The sequence below is a fragment of the Macaca thibetana genome, chromosome 13, assembly GCF_024542745.1.
Source record: "Macaca thibetana thibetana isolate TM-01 chromosome 13, ASM2454274v1, whole genome shotgun sequence".
NCBI classification, from domain to species: domain Eukaryota; kingdom Metazoa; phylum Chordata; class Mammalia; order Primates; family Cercopithecidae; genus Macaca; species Macaca thibetana.
The window spans coordinates 104,228,458-104,252,584 of NC_065590.1; the positions used below are offsets into that span (position 1 = coordinate 104,228,458).

Below are 24,127 nucleotides of genomic sequence, written 5' to 3' on the forward strand. Positions count from 1 at the left end.
AGTCGAGTGGGCCTTGGTCCGCTGATGATCCAAGATTCTGTTGAAATATTCCCTGTAATACTTCTTGCAGGATGTTAAGACAGATACAAAGGATATTTATGAATTCAGAACCACTTAACATAGTGTAGGGCACGTGGTAGGCCCTCTGCTATGTTTTCTTTGAATTATTATTTACTGAGTTAATGGACAAGTGTACACAAAAGCATAATGAAGAAAATGGTCATGGAGAAAAAGAAAAATGGGAAGTAGGGGTATCGATGGTTATCATAATAGTGCCTTAGATGCTTGGAGCATGTTACAGATTACAAAGTAATTTCCCCATTCTCTCATTCCATCATCGCAAAAATGCCTTGAAGTAAACAAGCAAAGGGTATTCAATTTTTTTAATGAAAAACCTTGAAGTCCAAAGTGATTGAATAATTTCTCTGTGGACCCATATCTAATGATAGCAAAGTTGACACTTGCTGATAACTGATCATACGCCGGGCACTATTAAATACTTGATATGTACAATTTTCTTTAATCATCGAATTAGCCCTGTGGGATGTATTCTACCATCAAGTGCCACATAATGACATTTCAGTCCATGATGGACTGCACATACAATGTTTGTTCCGTAAGATTAAAATATTGTATGTGTACGGTACATTTTTCTATGCTGAGGTATGTTAAATACACAAATTCTTACCGTTGTGCTACAGTTGCCAATAATATTCAGTAAAGCAACATGTTGTACAGGTTTGCATCCTGAGAGCCACAGACTAGACCACATGGCCTGGATGTGAGGTAGACTACAACCTGTACGTTTGTGAAGTGCACTCTGTGATGTTTGTACAGCAACAAAAGCACCTAATGATGCATTTCTCAGGATGCAGTCTTACTGTCAAGTGATGCGAGATTTTACTAGTGTTCCCAGTTTACACAGTGGGAAACTGAAGCTCAGAAACAGAAATAGCTTTCCCAAGGAGACACAACTATAGGTAGGGTAGCTCAGATAGTCCAAGTATAAGCTCTGGGTTCTTAACTGTAATGTGATACTGTCTACTGTATAGTTATTATTATTATTATTATTGTTGTTGTTATTTGGAGACAGAGTCTTGCTTTGTTGCCCAGGCTGGAGTGCAGTGGCACAGTCTTGACTCACTGCAGCCTCTGCAGGTTCAAGTGATTCTCATGTCGCAGCCGCTCAAGTAGCTGGGATTACAGGCACATACCAGTGCAGCCAGCTAAGTTTTGTAGTTTTAGTAAAGATGGAGTTTTACTATGTTGGCCAGGCTGGTCTGGAACTCCTGGCTTCAAGTGGTTCACCTGCCTTGGCCAAAAATATATGCTGTGGTTACAGACGTGAGCCGCCATGCCTGACATGCTGTGTAGTTATTAAATGGTAGAATGTAATCATTGCAATTTTCTCATTGTTTACTACAACAATAGCTACAAATGATAAAACAATTAGCTTAACATTAAATATGTAAGAGTTTTATGAAAATGCTTTAAAAAATCTATTAAATGATATGAAATTATATGTTTAAAAAGCTTAGGTATATACCAAATTCATGGATTAGGCAACTTGGCATTGTGAAGAAATTTATTTCCCCTCAATAAATCTACCAATGTAATGCCCTTCTAATAAAAATTCAAGTGCAATTATTTTTAAAATCAAACTACTACTTTTTAAAAAGAATTGTAGAATGGCTCAATTGAGCTAATTAACATATGCATTCCCTCACATAATTATCTGTTTTTGTGATGAGAACATTTAAAATCTACTCTCTTAGCAATTTTCAAAGTACAATGCCTTCTTACTAACTATAGTCACCATGTTGTACAAAGATCTCTTGAACTTACTCTTCCTATCTAATTGAAATTTTGTATCCTTGGACCAACATCTCACCAACTCCTACACAATCCCCCAGCCCCTAGTAACCAACATTCTACTCTCTACTTCTATGAGGTTGACTTTCTTAGCTTCCGCACACAAGTGAAATTATGCGGTATTTGTCTGTCTGTGCCTAGCTTATTTCACTTAGTATAATGTTTCCCAGATTCATTCATTTGTCACGAATGACAGAACTTTAAAAAAAAATCCCATTATATATATATATAGTATTTATTTATATCACATATATATTTATATATATGCCACATTTTCTTTATCCATTTATTAGTTGATGGACATTTAGATTGTTTCCATCTTTTGCTTTTACTGTAAATAATGCTACAAGAAGCATGAAAGTGTAGATACATCTTTGATATACTGATTTTACCTCCTTTAAACATACATGGTACAGTGAAATTATAACCACAGTGAAACATCACCTCACACCTGTTAGACTGGCTACCAAAAAAGACAAACAACAGCAAGTGCTGGTGAGGATGTGCAGAAAATAACTTTTGTATACTGTTGATGAGAATGTAATTAGAACAGTCATTATGAAAAACAGTAAGTTTCCTCAATTAGAAATAAAACTACCATATTATCCAGCAATTTCACCACTGGTTAAAATCAAACCATTGACTGGGTGTGGTGGCTCACGACTGTAATCACCGTAGGAGGCCAAGGCAGGCAGATTGCATGAACTCAGAAGTTCCAGACCAGCCTGGGCAACACGGCAAAACCTCTTCTCTACAAAAAGTACAGTAAATTAGCCAGGTGTGGTGACTCTCTCCTGTAGTCCCAGCTACCCAGGAAGCTGAGGTGGGAGGATCACTTGAGCCCAGGAGTTTGAGGCTATAGTGAGCTGAGATCATGCCACTGTGCTCCAGCCTGAGTGTCAGAGTAAGACCTTGTATCAAAACAACAACAAGAATTTCTAAATTTATGAAATGACAAGTGTCCGGAATAAGAGGAGACAATTTTGAAAATGAGAAAAGGGGAGGAATTAGTCTGTCAGATATTAAGACGGGCTAGAAAGGGACAGTAAGAAAGATTGTGTGTCTGGTCAAAGAACTGACCTGTAGACAGAAGAAATAGATAACAGATTTTAAGGACAGGTTTATATCTTTGGGAGTCCAGTACATGATAGTGGGGGGCACCGCACATCGGTGAGGAGAGATGAATGGGTTTGTAACCAGCATTGAGGTAACACGCTCAGTCTATGGAGAAAGTGTGGTTGTATCGCTGCCTCGCACCAAGCAAGGGCAACCTCTGGAAGGCATGAAGATCTCACTGTGAAAGACAAAGCTGTAAAGATAATTGAAGAGAATGGAGGATGTCTTCATAATTTGGGGGTGAGGAAGGAATTCTTAAGCAGTACCTCAGAAGTACAACTCATAGGGGAAAGAAATAGATTTGATGACTCAAGATGTTGTTTTTCTGTTCAGCAGAGGATACCGTGCAGTGAAGAGATGAATGATTGCCTAAGAGAAGACCTGAAACTGACAAGAGATTGTTATGCAGAATATACAAGATAATATATCTTCAAATTAAGAATGTAAAAAAAAAGAAGAAACCCAAAAATGTGTAAATAAAATGAACAGGCAGTTCAGAAAAGGACGAGTCTGGGTGCTTAAAATAATATGAAGAGATACTCAATGCATGTGTAATCAGAGAAATGCCAAATTAACTACATTATTCTTTCATTTCATACCCCTGGGATTCTCTAGGTTCAAAAAGCCTAATAAATCCAAGTGTTGGCTAAGGATGGGTGGAAACAGAAATCAAACGCACAGCGGTGGGGTAGGAATAAACTGGGGCCTCTGCTTTGACAGCAGTCTGGTAGTACCTAGTGAAAATTACTGACTGACGTACCCTAGGATGTGGATTAATACAAAGATGCAGTGACGTAGAAGATAATGTTCAACACTGCGTTGGGCAGAGTTTGTGTAGCTCAGAGACACAGGCCCAAGAGGTGTGGCCGAGAAGAATGGTGTCTGAACCAGGCGGAGGCTCACTGTGGGGCAAGGCATCATCAGCAAACGAGACCAGCCCCTATCCTGTGGTAGAAACACAGGCACTGATGAGAAGCCAGTGAGGGCCTAGCCCAACACTCTTAGTCATTTAAAAATGTAAGTAGGCTGGGGGCAGTGGCTCAGTCCTGTAATCCCAGCACTTTGGGAGGCTGAGGTGGGCGGATCCCCTGAGGTTGGGAGTTCGAGACCAGCCTGACTAACATGGAGAAACCCTATCTCTACTAAAAACACAAAATTAGCCGGGCGTGGTGGTGGGTGCCTGTAATCCCAGCTACTCGGGAGGCTGAGGCAGAAGAATCGCTGGAACCCAGGAGGTAGAGGTTGCGGTGAGCCGAGATCATGCCATTATACTCTAGCCTGGGCAACAAGAGTGAAACTCCATCTCAAAAAAAAAAAAAAAAAAAAAAAGGAGGCAAACCATTCTGTACATTCTTCATGCATACAAGCGTATTTAAAGACAGATGCCACTCACAGGAAGTGGCTCTCTGGAGTGGGGAAATGACTTAAAAGTAGACACAGGTGATGAACTGAAAATACATAAAAATAAAGTAAAACAAAACAAGGTGTTTGGACATTTCTATTTTAAAAATATGGACTTTGGGAGGCCGAGGTGAGCAGATCACGAGGTCAGGAGATCAAGACCATCCTGGCTAACATGGTGATACCCTGTCTTTACCAAAAAATACAAAAAAATCAGCCGGACGTGGCAGTGGGCACCTGTAGTCCCACTACTCGGGAGGCCAAGGCAGGAGAATGGCATGAACCCAGAAGGCGGAGCTTGCAGTGAGCCGAGATCACTCCACTGCACTCCAGCCTAGGCGATAGAGCGAAACTCGGTCTCGAAAGAAAAAAAAAATACGGAAAGCTTCCTGAATTTGCGTGTCATCTTTGCACTGGTCGCATAGCTCCGTGATGGTTGCTGTGTGCACGGGATAAAATAATTCCTGTAAATCACTTGGAACAGTGAGAAGCACAGCTGAATGCTGGGTATGGATCTGTGATGAGAGAGTCATGGCGCCTGCTTCCCTGTGGCTGACAAGCCCACTGTGCTACATGCAAGAGGGACTGGATTTGAATTCAGGATCGATGGGTTCCCAAATTCATCGTTTTTCCATGAAACCAGATGTTAGATTACACTGTAAAGAAAGCAGAAAGAAACAAAACAAAAACCTGAGTGATCAAGAGAAGTTCAAGTCGTGGGAGGGAACACAGAAGCAGAGGTCACTCATCTCTATGCTGGGTAGGATGTTAACGTGAGCTTTGGGTGGGTTACAATAGGATTTTGAAAGGCATTTCCTATGGAGAGAAGGGTGTAGGCAAAGCTGTGCCAGCATAGGAAGAGACAGTGAGTTGGCAAACAGAAGCACAGAACTTCAGTGGCAGTGAGGCTGCAAAGACAGTTTGAGGAGACCTTGGATGCCAGGCAAAGGTGCCCTAACTGTGCTTTTCAGGCAGAGGGTGGGGTGGGAGGCATCTGGTGGCGGAGCAGTGCAATAGTGTGATTTGCCTGCTTTTTAGGAAAATGGCCTTGTTGGGGTCATAAAGACTGGCCCAGAAGCAAGAGGGCAGGGCAGCAAGGGCACAGATGGAAGGGGCGGGAAAATAAAGAGGATGGTGTGGGTAACTTAAGTGGGAAGGAAGTCTAGATGGTGCAGAGGTGGCTGGAATGAAGCGTTTGGGGCTGTCTGCAAGAGACATTCTGCAGCCAGCCTTTGCATATTCAATGATTAAACATGGGGGTTGAGGGAAAGGAGAGAGCTGTCTTTTGTTTAAATCTCTTTCATCATTGGGAGTTCCTTGCTTGTAACCAAATACTGAATGGTAGGGGTGAGAATTTAATGGTGTGCTACCTGAAAAAAAGGTGGTGTGAATACATCCTATCTTGTCAGAGCTGAGAAGAACCTTATGTAGTGAGAGGTTCTTCTGAAATAATTTAAAATCAGTCCTTTCAAATGAAATCCTGCATGGAAATTGCACAGCACCAGAGTTAGCAGGGAAGCCAGAGTGAGCAGGGGGAGCTGCCCTGGGAAGCAGGGGGAGGATGAGGGTAGGTCCCTGTGAGCCTGGGCACCTTGGACACAGGGCTCTGCCCAGGGATGAGGCACAGCAAGTAGGAAGGTCATGAGGTCACATGGAGAGATTGTCCCAGCATTCAGCCTGGGCTGGGCCAGCTCATCTGTCCCCGTGCTCTTTCCCCCACGTCAGATGGTGATTTTTTCTCACCTCTGAACGGCACCTGCAGAGAAGGGAGTGGTAAACAGCCCATGTTTGGTAAAGACCTCATCAAAAGAATTCACTCAAGTGGAATTGCAACTCAGTTTATATGGAGGAAATACACTTCCATCCCAATAGTAAAAATTGGTTATTATCATTTTATTTGCAACCAGTGCTACTTCTCTATACAATGCCCTGGTATTTGCCACTCTTGCAAAAAGTGCTTTGATTCTATACTCCAGTCACGACCGTGGAGCAGCTAAGATTGGCTGGATGGTTGCATTCCCACATGGTAAATACAAGCACTTAATTGCACAAGGAACTATGGGTTCTCTTTCGAGAGGCTTGTGTTCTTGGTTGGGATGGGGGCAGGAATCAAAGAGCCCTGCAGATTTGCAAAGCTGCACATCCCGCAGCAGGGGACTCCCCACAGCCTCACCTGACTCCTGTGGAGGACGAGAGAGCACAGGCAGGAAGTGTGCGTCTCTGGGACAGTGACTCTGTGTAGACCGAGGGACAAGACACTCCCGGCAGCCTCTGACCTCATCTCCCCCACACTCAGATCTTTTGTTTGAAAAAGAGAATAAATGATTTTAAACCGAACCATGTTGTCACTTTGTGTTCGAAAAGGTGACATGAAATGTTCATTGACAGGTGAGCTGAGAATGAAAGGAAAAATTTTCATGTTCTTCTTTGAAACCAGCCTTGCCTGGGTGACAGAGCAGCAGTGAGAAGATTTTTTGCCAAAGGAAATACTCGTGGCTGCAGTTGCTGAAAAATATCTGCCCATCAGGGCAGAAAGCCTAGTGAGGACGAATTCCAGCTGATCCCAGAAAGGCTGCACACCTACAGCCTGCACCATCATCACCTAGTTCATCGTGGCACCAGGGTCTGATGGTGCCTTGCATGCCACAGGAATCCATAAACCTTTGCTGAGCTAGGCGGGAGCTGGGCAGATGCTGGGATGAGACAGTGAGACTGCTCCTTCCAGAGAAGTTGGCATATCCGCAAAGACCTGGGGAGACTGACGGTTCTAGAAAGGAACAGGAGACTGGTCTGAGATTGGTCCATCCAGGCCCCAGGCTGGGGAAGTCAGAAGCCTGTGAGATTCATTCTAACTCTGGGCAGACACAGGTTGTTGGCTTGCTGTCCTTTTATATCCATTCTGGGGTGGGGGGTCCCTGGAGCCTCTTTGAGCTTGGCAGGTGGAGATGCCTGCTGTGCCCTGGGATTAAAGCTGGTTCCACATGGAGGTGGAGGTGGGGGACTGGGGTCCGAGAGGCCAGGTGATCTGAGGAGGTGACACTCTGGGGCCAATTCTCAGTCATGCTCACCAGGAGGGAATTATCCTCACTGGGTGCTGAGTCCACACCACGCAACTCCCACTATGGAGACGATGAGCTTCTAGCCAAAAAGCTGCCTGGAGTGCACGCTGGGGCAGGGGATGGGGTCCTAATGAGAGAGGCAAGAGGCAGAGAAATTCCAGGAAGACAGGAGTGGGTCCCTGGCAAAACCCCACCTTCAAGCCAAAAAGTCAGAAACCCGCTGCCCAAAGTAAGAACTTCTATCCCCATTCACCTGCTGTCTCCTGATTGGTTCTTTCTGAAAAATGTCTTTTTACCAATTGAATATTGCCTTTTCCAAAACTGCCTATGGCCCACCCCACCCCCTCATCCTGTGCCTGTAAAGACCCCAGACTCAGTCGGTAGAGGTGAGAGAAGTGGCTTGACTGGAGAGAGGCAACTTGACTTCAGAGGGATGGCTGGACTTTGGAAGGGAGATGGCTTCACTTCAGAGAAGAGCCAGCCAGAGATGACTAGCCTTCAGGGAAGAGCGTCTCATCCCCTCTCCAGCTTCCCTCTCTGGTGAGAGCCATTTCCATTGCTTAATAAAACTCTCCGCCTTCACCATCCTTCAAGTGTCGGCGTGACCTCATTCTTCTTGGATGTGAGAAGAGCTTGGAGCCTACCGAGTGCGGGTACCCAAAAAAGGCTGGAACGCTGGACTTTTGCCCTCCCTGGCAGAGGGCAGCTGACCCACATGACCAGGCAAGGGGCCTGTTGAGCTGGTAGCACATCACTGTCAGACAGCTGAGCTAAGAGCATTGTGACACATCCTCTGGGGCTTCAGGGGTCACAGGCACCCCCATCTGGGTGCCACTGGGGAGCCTGCCTGGAGCATGATCCCGCCAGCGCCCAAAGCAGCCAACCAGATCCCACACTTGCTGGCTCATGTGCTTCCTCCTGCAAGGAGCTGAGCAAGGTGGGCCAAGCAAACAGGGCACCCCTGTTGCAAGTCCGAGGAAGTGGTTGAGAAAAATCCTGCATGACTAACATCCGGGGCTCTGGGATTTCGGGTGGGAGGGAGAAAGTCAACTTCTGTGCTGCCCTGTGACAGCTGAGCAACCTGGAGCAAGCCACACACGTCTTGGAAGAGTTTCTTTATCTATTAATTAAAGGTTTTCATCAAGAGCAGATGGGAAAACGTTGCATGTGAAAGATGCACTTTGTAAAATGTTAAGTGGGAAGGTGTGTTTTAGGACCCTTTGGCCTGGGCCCTCCTGCCAAGACCTCATCGCTGCCTCACCGCCCCTCACAGCACATTTCAAATGCTGTCTGCTCCGTGGGAGCCGGGACCGAGCCAGAGCCGCCTGACCTTGAGAAGCCACCCGCCTCCAGGCTGGTGCAGCTGCACCTAAATCATTCCAGGGAGGGCTTCTCTGAGCTGGCTTTCAAGTCTTTGCTGCATAATGAGCTCCAGCATCCCTGCCAATCTCGCAGAGTGCACGTTAACCCTTGCGGGGAGAGGGGTTCCCGCAGCCTTGCTGTCAGCGCTGAGTGGGAGCCCCTGTCGGGCGGGCGCGCCCAGCCGTGTGAGCGTGGCTCCCATGCTGCTCTTTTATCCCGGACTCCCCACAGCTGAGGAGCTGGCGCCCTCTTGTTCTGCTTGCTTTAACTTTTCCTGACACCTTCATTTCTCCACAAAGGGACAATTCTGTTTTTCTAAACTGAGGGCTAGTGGAATGACTTTGTGTTTGAGAATTTGTGGGCTGATTTTCTGATGCCTGAGGACACCCTGGCATGGTGACTGGGTGTCCTTGTTGGGCTGTCTTGTGGCTGGAGCAGGCGCTTGTGCCTTGGACGGTTCCAGGCAAACCGTAGATACGTCCCTCCACCCTCTCCTTGAAGGCAGCTGGATTGTTTCATTAATTCTGAAAACATGGGTGAGAGCCCTTTAATGTGCCACTTGTGCAAATATATTCAAATGATCATTCAAATGATTTAACAGGAGAAGGGTCAGACTTCCCAGCGTAAATCGTGTTTTTAATGTGCCCGTCTGAGTGATTTCATTAGGTTGCAATGTTAAAGAGAAGTGTATACCGATGCATAACTTATACAAATGCATGCAAATGATGTGCCTGCTGCTCTCTGGAACGGCCTCAGAATGGAATTCCTTGGAGATCCCCCCTGAATTCCATCACTGCATGCGGATTGGCCGTTATTATCACAAAGAGGAGCTGCAGGGACATGGTTATTACAGAAGTGGGGTGGAGTTGGGGGAGGGGAGAGCAGCAGCAACACCCAGGAAGCTCTTCCGGCCAGGGGAGCAGGCTCTCATTGAGGGCTGGAGGGCACAGCTGAGGCCGGAGGCACAGGCTGTCACTCGGGGCTGGAGGGCACAGCTGATGCTCCCATCGCCGTCCCCCAGTGAGCTGGGCTTGCAGCAATTCGCCTGGTGCTTGGAATACAAATCAACTCTCAACTTTTGAACTCCTTTTGGTAGAAAAAGGAAAAAAATCACAGAAAGAAGCCAATTCCATAGCCAGTCAAGGGACGACTTTAATTCCTGTTCAGGGAGAGCGGCTGGGAGAAGGGCCAGGCAAGGACACTAGGGCTTCGGCTCAGACCCATGATGGGGCTGTCCGGGCAGGTCAGCCCATGGAGGGGTCACACTGTTCCTGTCTGGCTTTCGACAAAGGTGAGGCCAGCGGCCTCTGGCAGGCTCCCTCTCTAGGGAAAGCTACATTTTATTGGAATTTTTAGGGTCTTTAAACACCATGTTGCGAAGATCTCAAGCCAATATATTTTTTCAGGACTCAAGTTGGGAGGGAAAAGGGCTTCTCCCCTTCCCCCACCTCTACTGTCCAGCCCCCCTTCCAGGCATGAGGAACCCTTTCTCTCCCTCCTGCCTCCCCAGAGAAAAAGGCAGGATACCCTGGGGTATGAGGTTTCGAAGGATCCTTAGACTTTTATAGCAGCCCTGTCAGCAGCCGAGGAAACACACGCAAGAGCAAAGGCCCGGGCTGCCTCAAGCCCTTCACTGGCTCACCTCAGCACAGCAAGGGGCACAGACAGCGTGGGGACACCCAGCCTGTATCCAGGGCCCAGCCGCTTTGTGGGTCATGCCCACCAGCCCTTGCCACCCCACTGGATTCTTGGTGGTTGGGGTGTGCACCCAGGTGTCCTTGGTACCGGGGCCCTCGCTAGGTGCAGGTGCTGCTCTCCTGCCCAGGCCACACCTGCACCTTTGGCTGCTCTGTGACCAAGTTTACATCTCCAGAATGTGCCTGTTGTCTACCTAGACCAGGAGTAATTGTCGATTACTCACAGGGTCTTCCAGAACCCCCACATTTCTCCTACGGGTTAGGCCTGGTGCTTCACTCCTTCCTGCCTCTGCCAGGAGCTCCCCATCCCTTCTTCACCTAGCAGCCTTATTCCACGTTAAGACACAGCAATCTCCCGTAAATGCCGGGCTCCTACTGCACAGTAGGGTGATGGTGGTAACAGGAAGGTTTGCGTTTTACAAAATAGCTGCGAGCACACCAGGCTGACTCAGTGGGGGTGCCCAGTGAGCAGCCTGGCAGCTGCCTGCTGTGCGTGGGCAGTGGCAGCCAAGGGGCTCAAGCCTGCCAGACCCTGGGTCCAGGGAGGTGACCTGGGCCACCCTGAGGCCGAGCTGGAGACACCCGCAAGCCGTGTGCAGCAAGCCCAGCAGGGCCTCCCTGACCTGCCTTGGGAAAGTGTCCCTGGGCAGTGTTATCAACCCAGGTGACTCTGCGTGCTCCTGGCTCAGTGCCTAGCTGCCTGGCCTATGTGGCCAAGGTGGCAGGGCTGCTGGGGGCATGCAGAACTGCCTGGGGCCCTGCGAGAGCTGAGATCCTTAGGCTGTGGAGGCTGTGCGGCAGCACTGAGGGATGGCGGAGCTGCCTGCACCCAGGCGGCCTGTGGCTCAGTGATTTTCTGGAAGCTTTCAAAGGGGTGAAGTGTGGCCTATTCACACTGGGGCCAGGGCATGGGGACATAGTGAGAGAGGGACCCCCAGGTTCAGGGGCCAGTGAGCTCATGCTTAGGGTACAGTGGGAGGGCAGGGATTGCCTGGCACAGGGGGAGATGCCAGGGCCAGGCTGCAGGTGACACTGTGGCCAGGCCTTCCTCCCTGGGCCTCACCCTGAGCTGGGCAGACACTGACTAGGGCTGGCTCTGGCTCTGGCTGTGGGCGGAGGTGCTCGGGGGCTCGCTGCCCAGGTGATCTCCGCAGGTTCAGGGATCTGAGCTGCTTTTAGCAGCAGCTTCCCAGACACACGAAGCTAGTTTCCACTTCTCCTCCATCAACATTTCTCAGAAATATGGTTCTGCGGTCATTCACCAACAACAGTTGGTGAAAGGTGGCTCTGTTTCTGGGGAGCTGGTGACATTTGGGTTTAAGTCCTGCAGATGACATGGTGAGGGCTGGTGGAAGAAATCTGACAGGAGTGGAGAGACCCTGGACCTAGACCTCACTGGGCCTTGCACCCACTGTGGGACTGTGGCCTGGCACAGGCATTTCTGAAGCTGTTGCAGCACACGTCACTCCTGCACACCTGGACGCAGATCTCAGTGAGAACCTTGCTGTGGGCAGCGCCAGGCACAGCAGGTCCCACGTATCTGAGATGCTCAGGAGCCCCAGGCCCTGGAGGGAGACTTTAGGGCCCAGATGCCCCATGGTTGGGAAGGTTTGGGCTTAACCAGGGAATATCATCATGCATTTTGCAGCTCCCTTCCAGCTGGCAGGGTCTGCGGAGCCAGACGTTCCAATATGAAGTTGGCTTCGTGTGAAAATCACAGCAGGTACTCAAAGCAGTGGTTACCCCTCTCCTTATTCCTGCTTTCTCTTCCCTGCATTCAAAAGTCTGCAAAGTCAGTTGAAAAAGAAAGAAAGAAAGAAAGAAAACAAAACAAAGGAAAAAGAAAACCCACTCTAGTCCTTGTGGCAAGGTAAATACTGCAGATTTGACGCTGGCATCCTGAAATGTGGCGTGGCATCGTAACAGGGGAACAAGAATATGGAAGCAATTTAACCCAGACAAGACTCGAAAATCACACAATTAAGAGCCCGAACACGACCCCACAGGACGATGACTGTGGATGTGGGTTTTCCCCTCTGATTGCTGACAACCTCATCGATGCTTTGCCTGGAGATTCCAGAGCACGTGAGGCGGGTGGAACTCCTGAGCCCCACCGTTCAGACATCCTGGAAGGCCTCAGGCCTCGGACTGCGTGGCTTAGCAATCCCCAGGCCCCAGGCCCAGAGCTGGAGCAGCTCTCGGAGTCCAGCCTGCCCTCCACCGGCTGTGAAACCCTCTCCCAGTTATGCCTCTGGGAGGCGGCTTCTCAGTCCTCGTACCCCTGTCTTGCAGGGTAAGATAATCCTTATGGGGAGCTGACAGAACGTGGGGACCCTGGAGCGTGCCTAGCGCTGACCGATGTTGCTTGAGTTGTGTCTTGATCGCAGCCACTGTCACGATTCCTCATTGGCTTTGGTGGAAACCTCATGTCAGCCTCACATCCTGTCCCCTGGAGTGTCACCACCTGGTGCCTCTTCTGCACCCAGAATGCCACGTGCTCTGCTGGGCCTTCACCGGGTCACAGGGTCAGCTCAAGCACGGCCTCTTTTGTAACAGTTTCCTGTTTTCCTTTGTATTTTCCATCTCCTCTGTAACATTTGTTCATGTGTCCTAGGTTATTTATTCAACAAATGATGATTGAACCTCTTTTATGCCCCAGAGACTGTCCTAGGCACTAAGAATATAGGAGTGAACAACACACACACACACACACACACTCACACACTCACTCCCACTTACTTGCCCTCATGGAGACATTTTATTAGAGGAAGACATAAGATAAAAATCTATAAGTAAACTATATATTAGATGGTGAAAAGTATTAAGGGACATTTTAAACAAGGAAAGAGGATAAGGAGTATGGCCAACAGTGGCTTTACTGGAAGCTAACATTTGAATGAAGACCTTACAAAGGTGGGTGAGTTAGCTGGGCTCATCACTGAGGGCAGGATGTGCAGCAGGTGCAAAGGTCCTGAGGCAGAACATGCTGGTGCGTGTGGGGAAGCAGTGCTGCCACAGGGAGGTGAGAGCCAGCAGTGACAGGTGAAGGCAGAAAGTGTTGGGAGGCTGGGTCATGCAGGGCTCTCGGGTATTTTAAGGACTTTGGCTTTTACCCCAGGGAGATGGACGGGGGATGACTTGATTTGACTTTTGTTTTATTAGGCGTCTTATTCAGAGTCATTGGTACTGTCTCCGTGGCTTAGTAAAACAGTCTCTTTTTTGCTCACATGTCACAGTCTGATAAGAGGCCCTCTGGATGGGCCTCCTACCAGCCAGTGCAGGAATCCAGACTGCCTGAGGCCGGAATCAGAGGCCTCAGAATAACTGCAGCCAGAGAAGAGAGGTGGGTCCGGGGGCACTCTCTGTGCCTCGGACTAGAAGTGGCGCATTGCTTCCGTGTGAGGTGCGCTGGGGAGAGCGTCACATGGCCAGGCTCACTGTGAGGGAGGCTGGGGGCAGCGCTGTCGCGTGTCCAGACGAGGAGACGATGTATTGCACACGGCGTTGTCTGCCGTATCAGGAACACGCTGGCTGCTGCCTGGGGAAGGGGAGGGGACGAGGCATAAGCGGGAAAACAAGTTCTCCATGCGAAGCAGGTCTCCTCTGCCTCCCACTGCCCTACCTTCAGGAGCTGAGAGAACCTCCTGGCCCCTAGGATTTCTCTTGGGACCTAACACCAGGGCCACAGCAAGTTCCCCTGCATCGTGCCCCGACAGTGCCAACCACAACCCACGGTGAAAGGGGCCAGGTGGGTGTCTCTGAGGATCCCATTTTGCAAACGAAGGAACTGGAGCTCCAAGGTGTCACTGGCTAATGACAGGCAAAACCAGGACCCAAACTGATGTCCGACAGACTCTTCCCATCACCATAGAGTGTTGCAGACACTAGCGGCACGGCAGGGCCACCGTCGATGGCTCTTCAGTATGCAGTAGAAGACACGGCCAACGTATGTGTTTCTCAGAAAAGCAAAGGCAGGCATCTCAGGGATATTTACAGATTATACCTTCCTAGTTTTTTTTCAGTATAACATGTGCTTTTTCATGAAACGATTATGATGGTGGATACACTTTTTTAATGCTCTTATTTAGTGATAAAATCATTGGCAGCACCACGTAGCTCCTCAGTTACAAACAACAACTCCTGTAACAAATACTGAAAGCCCGTGACATGCCAGGTGCAATTCTAGACTCTGGTTTCACAATGACCCCAGCACTGCTGCCTGTGGCTTGCGGCCTCCTCGTCTGAGCTCTTGTAAACAGGACATGCTGATAATAGTCAGATTATGTTGGTTTGACTGACTTTCTGAGTACAAAATTCTGTGGTCAGATAGAAATATATGAATACTGTTTTGGATGATAAAAGGAGTCTTCCAAGAGTGAGTCGGGTTCCAGCTACCCGACTGATTTTAGATTTGGGGAACTTCAGGGAAGCCCAGGTTGCATTGGTGTTCTTCTTGCCTCAGCTCATTTTTGTGGCTGCAGGGCTGGGGAGAGTCTGTTCCTGCCATGTGGGGACATTCATGCAGTGCCATTGATCCCATCATCGGTGGTCATTTTATTCAATCCATGGGTCCCGCCAGTCACTGGGTATAATGGAAGCACAATTCCGTCTGAATGGGGGGTTCCTCCCTTACTTTAGGGTTCTAGAATGGGGGAACACATTGGAGACCTTGCCCTTCACCAAGCAGGTCGCAGGGCAGAGAGAGAGTGGGCTTGGAAGAAGGGCAGACCTCTGAATGACTTGGGGTGCCCTGTACTCCTGTGGAACTCACGTCTTTGAACTTCAGTTTTGTTGTGTGTGAAATGGAAACAATAATGTTAGATTTGTTATGCAAAATTAGCTGCTACAAAAGCCCTTGAATTTCATAAACCCGTGTTTTGCTCCCCAGGAGTCCACACAAGTGTCCCTGGTTGGTGAATGGTCTTCTCTCACACGGGGACCTGAGGACAGAGGCTTCTGTCCAGTGGCTCTGCCGCACCCAGGGGCCTGGAGGCCTCAAGAGAGACAGTGTGGAGAAGCCCTGCCTGCTTCTTAAAGCCCCCGCCTTGAATTTACACACATCACTTCTCATTTTCCACTGGCAAAACTTAGGCCTGCAGCCATTCCGGGAACAAAGTGGGTGGGAGATGCCGTTCCTGATGGGCAGCAACATTAGGACCAGCTCTGCTGCCTGGAAGGATGAGCCCACGGCTTTGGTGAACAGGCAGCCACCTCTGCCACATACCATAGCTTGTTGGGTGGTTGTGAAGGTTGAATATTATAACACATGTGAAGCATTAACCATGGGGTGCCCTGCAGTGCAGGATAAATGCTGTTATTTAGTTAAGTTACATTCTGTCTATGTCGTTTATGAATGCATCATTTAGAATTAAGTTTTATAATCTCCTCCAAATTCAGTTTCCCTCTGTGTAAAAATGAGGAGGGTATGATCTATCTTAAAGGATTGCTTTCGGGATGAAATGACGTAATATAAGGAAAGCACCTGCTGTAAAATCGGTGCTCCCGAGCAGCCCTGCTGTCACGGTGAAAGTAGCAGCAATGGGACTCGGGGATGCCTGAGCCACAGGCTGGCAGGGCACCCGCTGCAGCCTGGGGCTGAGAGGAGGGCGTCTGTCAGCAATTCCAGCCTCTCTTTGTTAGCTGTGCCCTCTAACTAGATGCGTGTGGTCGTTTCCTTGTGTCTGTCTGTCTTTTCCAATGTCTGATGTGGAAAAATGAACAGAAACTTGTATTTGGGGGAGGAGTTGCATTTGCCTTTCTGAGAGTGCGGCAGAGCACAAGAATTACAATATTTCATCGCCAGGAGTTCTCTGGAATGCAGGTTCTGCCTTGAAACTGGGCGGGAAGCAGAGTGTAAATGGCTAATGCTGTGGAGACACGCGGTTGGAAGATTGAGTTAATTCTGAATTCAGCAGAGAACAACTGAAACAGACAGACTTTGCCTCCTTAAACAGGAGCAGGTCCCTAATGGGGATACATTTCTCCTACCATTTTCTCATGCCACCGAACCCCCGCTAATCCATACGGAGGAGGCGATGAGAATGTGAATGAGGATCCTGTGGGAAGTCTGCACATCCATCAATCTCTGTCCTCTCCAGAAAGGCCAGCTGATGTCCATGTGTGTCTGTTATTGACCCATACGCGTGCTCTGACCCACTGCAGCGTTTGAGTTTGAAGTGGGAAAAGGTCTTACCGTTTGCAGTTTTGCTGACCAGGAGTCTATAAAGCATGTTAACAGATAACTGATGAACAAATGCAAAGGCTTTGGGAGACCCATGGAGCGGCTGAGAATGCTCAAACCAGAGCCTGGGGTAAGGTTCTGGGCTGGCTCACAGAGCCCTTCCCCGGCTGCTCTTGGTGACGCCGGGTCCTGGGCCTGGGACCTCAACCTTCTGTAGACCAACAGTGTCTTAGGGCCAAATGGGCTCTTTTTGACCTCAGGTTTATTGAGGTATGATTTACAGAGTAAAGTTCACCTTTAAAGTAGACAGCTGTGTTCTCATCAACACACACAGTTGTGCAGCCACTACCACGATCACAATGTAGAGTCTTTCCGTTGACCAAAGTCTGGCCTGAGCCCCTCCCTGTCAGCCCCCACTCCACACCAGCCCCTGGCACTGCTGATCTCCATTCCCTCCCTGAGGGCTGGCTTTTCCAGAAGGTCACGTGGGTGGGAGCCCAGTGTGCGTGCATGTGTCTGACCTCACTGAGCAGCCATCTGTTGTGTTGCGTGTATCGGAAGTATGTTCCTTTTACTGTTGAGCGTGTTCCACTGCACAGACACACGACGACGTTTTCCCATTCACCAGCTCATGTGCATTTGCATTGTTCCCAGTGTCTGCATAGACAGAAACTTACCGGTCACCTTGACCAGATGCCCTCTGATGCCTGCGCTCCTTTTGTCCTATCCTGGCCAACTGGCCCCTGTCTCCCGGGGTTGCTGTTATGAGTTAATATATATTATAAAGCACATGGACTCGTTTCTGACACATGGGGGTGCAGCATCCGGGTTAGCTACTAGTGAGAGGCAATGGGGAAGGGCTCAGACACTGCCACCAGCCTTGTCTGCACCTGTCACTTACTGTGTGACCTTGGACAAGTTACTTAACCTCTCTGTGTTTCCGCTTCCTCATCTGCAAATTAGTGATAATAATGGTGCCGACTTGCAGGTTTCATAGTGGAACTTAAACAGGGCTGATGAGTGGATGCACTGAGAACTGCCTCGAGCTGTCTGTAGACGTTTTGTTACTGTTGGAACTTTCTAGGACTGAACTTACTGCTCTGTAAAGTGGGAATTCTCAGTCAAAATTTTAAAAGGTGGTGTTTGCATGGAACTTTGCACTCCGCACAGCTCCACTCTTGGCATCAAGTCTTCTCTCAGGGAGAGCTGCTGGCATGTGGCATGTGGCATCCTTTTCCCTGGATTGGGACTGATGTGGCTGATGCCAGGAGTGGGGAGCAGGAGGCTGACAGAGCCAAGCCTGCGGTCTGATGAGGAGGACTGGGGTTGACTCTGGAGAGCTCCCGCAGGGCCACTGCTGCCCCAGTGGTTGCCTGGCAACAGCCTGTCCATTGCTCCTTCCAGCCCAGCCCTGAGGCCGCATGACTGCTGTCCCTGGGGTGCCTGTGATGAGAGTGTCCTGCATCCCCTTTCCCCATGGACCAGATGCAAACCAGGGTTCCAGGGCCATCAGCCCCGTGGATGAGGACTGCTCAGTGCATACGGCGATGTGCTCAGTGCACACGGTGAGGACTGCTCAGGGCACATGGCGAGGCGCTCAGTACACACGGTGAGGTGCTCAGTACACACGGTGAGACGCTCAGTACACACGGTGAGACGCTCAGTACACATGGTGAGACGCTCAGTTCACACGGTGAGACACTCAGTACACACGGTGAGGTGCTCAGTACACACGGTGAGATGCTCAGTACACACGGCGAGGTGCTCAATGCACATGGCAAGGACTGCTCAGTGCACATGGTGAGGACTGCTCAGCACACACGGTGAGGTGCTCAGCACACACGGTGAGGTGCTCAGTACACACGGTGAGACGCTCAGTACACATGGCAAGGTGCTCAGTACACACGGCGAGGACTGCTCAGTACACACAGCGAGGTGCTCAGGGCACACGGCAAGGACTGCTCAGGGCATATGGTGAGGACTGCTCAGTACACACGGCGAGGCGCTCAGTACACACGGCGAGGCGCTCAGTACACACGGCGAGGCGCTCAGTACACACGGCGAGGCGCTCAGTACACACGGTGAGGTGCTCAGTACACACGGTGAGGTGCTCAATGCACACGACGAGGACTGCTAAGTGCACACGGTGAGGCACGGGAGGCGGGGGCAGCCAGTGGGGAACACTCACCAGGCTCCAAACCGCTTCATGCTGAGTGGCAAAGCGTTTTCATTCTGGGTGGATCAAAATAAACATGAACTTCACCGAGGTCCAACAATAGATTCTCTCCAAAACCAACAAAGAAACAGGAACTCAGTTTGCTCAACTTCGGATGAGCTGAGGAACTTGCACTTCTTTGTTTCTGGTATAAAATTATTTCCCCCACCTCCAACTTGTGCCCCAGCAAGGAAACCCTCTTCACTTTATTATTCTGCCGAACTAGAGCAGGCAGAGCTCGAGCTCTTTTCTGTGAGTTCCAGGACACCTAATGTACGTTTGGCAGGGTCTGTATGAAACCTTGGACACGTCTCGGGGTAAATGAATGTCTGGCTGGGAGTGTTTCATCCTCGGAAAGAGTGATGGCAACTTGGGTGTCCAGAGCTGCTTCCAGGTGAACAGCTGTGGATCCTTGCGGGTGGGCAGGGCACGTGGGGAGGGGGCGCCATCTGTGCCCCAGAGGCAGCTGTACCGGCTGACTGCAGGTCCTGCTTTGGGGCGTCCTCCCGTGGCATCCCAGACTTCCTAGCAGATCAAAGTGCTGCATTCATGTTAGCGGAAAAAGGCGGCCTTGCAGGTTGCAGGCTGTGGTCAGACTAAGCTGAGGCCATGAGGCTGAGCGATCCGACCACTCACTCCAAGGGCAGGGGTCAGCACAGGCTCTGAGGAGCTGCAGCAGCAGACGATGAGGCCAGACGAGGGCTGGGGGTCCCTGCAGTCTCCACCTCGGCTCTGCCTCTTAGCCTCACTCAGCCTGAGCGCAGGAGGCCAGGTGCCTGAGGATGTGGCCACGGCTGCAGCTGCCTTGGGTTTCTAGAAAAGTTCTGAAGGTGGTACCTGGTGTGACATAAACCATGTTATCTGTGAGACATCTATTAGAGCTGGTAAGATCACTCCGGTCAGCAACTCCTTATAAGTGGTGCTCTTCTTTTTCCTCCCTCTCCCCAGCCCTGGAAGCATCTACTGTCAGCCGTGCTGAGCCTGGAGTCTGCCGGGATGCTTGAGGGGCTGGGGCTGGCCAGTTTGCAGACATTGGGCATTTCATCGAAGCAGTTTTTGGTAGCATGGATGCTGGTTTTGGCACATTGTGCTCTATTGGGTGCTAAAGCCCTTTAGCATTTTCTCTTCCACCAAACATTCAGGTGAATTCATGCAATGCTCGATGGACTGGCTGGTCATTGACAGATTGGTTGTGGAGTAACTAATTAATCCGTTGGTGCAGCAAACGCTAACACTTTCCATCCTCGTTAGGGGCTCTACTAGATACTGCAATGCAGAGTGAGTGCCGTAGAGCCACGGCACCTTCTCCAGGCAACACCAGTGGCGTGCAAGCCTTGGGGACGTAACTGCTCCCTCCCGAGAGGACGTGTGGAATGGGAGTGCGTTGGGGCCGCCACCCGGCACACTCTCTACAAGGCTTCCGGGAAAGCTGACTCTTTGATCATGTTTTTCACAGCTTTGTGGGGACATGCTCAAAAGCACAGCAAAGCACCCAGGGACACGCGTGGCTTAAGGCCAGCTGACCATGGCGCATGCCCCGCGTTGCTTCCCCAGCACTGATTCCTCCCATTCTTTTCCTAATAAAGCCCTGATTTTGTTCTTTGTGCACGCATGAGTTTTAGGCACCATTTCCCAGCCCAGGAAGAGAATCAGGGTGTCATCTTCTCGTCTTGAAGCTTCCGCTTTCCTCTTCTGGACTGGAATTAAAACACGAGGCTGGAGGTGAGGCAGCTGTCTCGCAGCCATGAGGTGACCGTGGAGATGGAATCTATTGGGAGAGGAGAAGGGGAAAAGCCTGGGACATCGAGGTGTCAGGGGGCCCCCACACCACCCCAGACAGAGGGTCCCACACCACCCCAGACAGACAGGGGACCCCACACCACCCCAGACAGGGGGTCCCACACCACCCCAGACAGACAGGGGACCCCACACCACCCCAGACAGGGGGTCCCACACCACCCCAGACAGACAGGGGACCCCACACCACCCCAGACAGACAGGGGGACCCCACACCACCCCAGACAGGGGGTCCCACACCACCCCAGACAGACAGGGGACCCCACACCACCCCAGACAGACAGGGGACCCCACACCACCCCAGATGGGAGACCCCACACCATCCCAGACAGACAGGGGATGCCACACCACCCCAGGCAGATGACCCCGGGTTTTCTCGAGCCGTGGGAAATAAGCCCTCGTCTGCTGTGCTACTCCCAGGCAGCCAACACAGTCCCTTTAGAACCCAAAATATCTGAGACAGGTCTTAGTTAATTTAGAAAGCTTATTTTGCCAAGGTTAAGGGTGCGCCTGTGGCACAGCCTCAGGACGTCCCGATGACATGTGCCCGGGATGGTCGGGTACAGCCTGCTTGGATACATTGATCAATACGTGTAAGATGTCCACTGGTTCCGCTGGCTAAGGTGGGACAACTCCAAGTGGGGCTTCCAGTCATAAGTAGAGAAGAGACAGAGGTTACATTCTTCTGAGTCCTTGATCAGCTTTCCACTGAATACACAATTTAGTCTGGCCCAGTGAATCTGCATTTTTACATAAACAATAGGGCAGAGGAAGCCATCAGATACACATTTGCCTCAGGAGAGCCTCAGAGGGATGACTTTGAGTTCTGTCTGTCCTTTGTCCATGAGGAGTTTCCTTATGGGCACATTGTGAGGGAGGTCTGCAGCTTCTTACCTCGCAGCTGCCTTATTTAGGAGGAGAATGGGCAGCAGGTTTGCCTGACGCAGTTCCCAGCCTGTCTTTTCCCTCGGCTGAGTGATTCTGGGGTCCTGAGGTTTCTTTTCCTTTCACAGACACGGTGCTATTCTGAGCTAAGGAGAGGTGGTGAGCGTGCCTCTCCTGTGTGGCCGCCTGTGGCGGGCTGCAGCGGGGAGTGACCCCACCGTGGCTGTGCTTAGGCTCAGAACCCAGGCTGGCAAATAATCCGTAATTGGGCCAGGTGCGGTGGGGTCACGCCTGTAATCCTAGCACTTTGGGAGGCTGAGGCGGGCGGATCACGAGGTCAGGAGTTCAAGACCAGCCTGGCCAACATGGTGAAACCCCGTCTCTACTAAAAATACAAAAATTAGCTAGGCCTGGTGGCGCGTACCTGTAATCCCAGCTACTTGGGAGGCTGAGGCAGGAGAATCACTTGAACCTGGGAGACTGAGGTTGTGATGAGCTGAGATAGCTCTATTGCACTCCAGCCTGGTGACAGAGTGTAACTCCATCTCAAAAACAAAAACAAAACAAAAAAACACCATAATTGCAGGCCCTGGTGCTTGTCCCATCTATCCAGACACCGGTGTTCAATTTCACAGACAGCATCATCTTCGGGAGTGCAGACTTGGAGGTAGGTCTGAACTGAGCTCAGCCATTTTCATCTGTGTGGCCCTGGGCAAGTGGCCCAACTGTTGCAAGCTCCTTTCCTCCTTCTGTACAATGATGTGAGTGATGGCGCCTCCCTTTGTGGGGTTGCTGGGCATTCAATGAGATAATTAGGAAGTAATTAGTGTGTGTTGATTATTATAGATATGAATGTTCTTAAGAAACATAAACATCCTCTGCTTCCCATTCATGTGCTCCGCGACCCACCAACAAATTCCATCCTCTCTCAGTGTCCACTCCTGGTGAGCTGAACTCAGGGCTGTGTTGGAGCCACACCTCAGGTCATTCATGTAGTCACGGGCAAATCAGTCTCCCTGGATCTGAGTTTCCTTATCTATGAGACGAGAGGTTTGTACCAGATCGATTTCCAGGTTCTTTTGGTTGAAAAGTCCTGTGATTTTTATCATTCTCTGTACAGAATTCTATTCTAAGGGAAAAGTGGTTTAAAGCAGGAAAGTTTCCCTTGCTACCTAAAGATGTCACTACATCAACTTTGCATCTTTTATTAGCATACTTTTTCTTATGTCTCCATTGGTTGAGCAAACAGAGATGAAATTTGCATTGATTTTCTCAAGAAAAATACGTCCACTTGCTTGGTTTGAGGATGTTTTTACCAAGAGTGGATCCTGCAGTTTCTCTTCCCCGCTGGCCTGTGCAGACGTGGCCATGCTTCCTGGCGTGACTTTCATCAGATGGTAACGGCTTCACCCTGTCTTGGGAGGATGGTGCCATTCTTCACTGCCTCTTGGGCTATTGACTCTTTGATTTTATTTTGCTCTCTGACTTTATAAATTGTATTATGATATTTTTCAACACTGTGGATCAGTTTACCAGCCCATGGGCACCTACACCAGAGGGTTTTACAGAAAGTGCAGGATTGGTGGGGTGCTGGTGTTCCTTTCTGAGCGGGTGTGATCTTTGCTTCTCAAGCTGCCCAGACACGTTTAAGAGGTGGTGACTTGGTAGGTGACCAGCACCGATGGTGTCTCTTTCAAAAATGACAACCCTTTGATCATCCTCAGCTGTGATGGTCTCATCTTATTTGGACATTTAAGCTCCTCCTCTGGGTTGGGTAACGCAGCTGGAGCTGCGGAGATACAGCTCTGAGAGGCCGTGTCCGCTGTGCCTGCGAGCCGTGTTGTCCCCTGAGGGTCCAAACCACTAGGTCTCAGCTTGGTCTTTCATCAAAGGACCAGAGTGTTAGATGTCCACCTGTGTCCGTCGTGGGGCTCCAGGCAGTCTGTGTGGCCCCAGTGCTCACTGATGAGTTGTGTGTGTTTGTATAATGTGGATTCTGTGGGGATGCAAGAGTTGGAATTTCTGTCAGGTTGTTTGGTGTGTAGCCCTCCCTGCACAGCGGGGCGCCACCCACGATAGCACATACGATAATCTACTGGGATATGGTGCTGGATCCGATGGACGCTGGGTACAGGCCCCCGGACTCAGAGCACATGGCTCCCATGTGCCCTGGGTGCAGGCCCCTGGACTCAGAGGTCAGCTTCCTGAAGTCTGGGGGGAAGTGCTGTCCTGCTGGCATGGCTCAGAGACAGGTGGGACATCTGATTTCTTGGTGCCATTTTTCTTTCTACTTTGGAGCACGGAGCATCTGGAATGCCTGAGGTTGGTCCTACACAGGGTTTTTACATCTATTTTTAACTGAAGTAGCTCTTACAGTTAAACGCTTTTTACAGTGTGAAAGCTTTTGGCTGAAGGTGACAGAAACTGTCACAGTAGGAAGAAGGTGGGGTGCTGCGTGTCCCCCTCATAGAAGCGTCCTGAGGTCATGCTGCCCTCGGTGAGCTCCCTCGGGGCAGCTCCTGTCCTTCTGTGGTGGCTCCTG

At 50.1% G+C, this 24,127-nt stretch overlaps 1 protein-coding gene and 1 long non-coding RNA gene across 4 annotated transcripts in view; one reads left to right on the forward strand and one right to left on the reverse strand.

Annotated features, from left to right (window-relative positions):
• The window catches only part of RPS7 (ribosomal protein S7), an 838,959-nt gene that overhangs the window by 696,205 nt on the left and 118,627 nt on the right, over nucleotides 1–24,127 (reverse strand). Inside the window, exon 1 of one of the 3 annotated variants that reach the window (XM_050754084.1) lies at nucleotides 23,536–23,539. The exons of the other annotated variants lie outside the window; for them this stretch is intronic. The gene's annotated coding sequence lies outside the window, so the exon portion shown is untranslated. Of the gene's footprint in view, nucleotides 1–23,535; nucleotides 23,540–24,127 lie in introns of those variants that run through there. 3 annotated transcript variants of the gene reach the window in all.
• On the forward strand, nucleotides 15,167–15,837 carry LOC126933878 (uncharacterized). The gene is made up of 2 exons (XR_007718756.1): nucleotides 15,167–15,300; nucleotides 15,396–15,837. It is a non-coding gene; the product is annotated as an uncharacterized LOC126933878 (long non-coding RNA).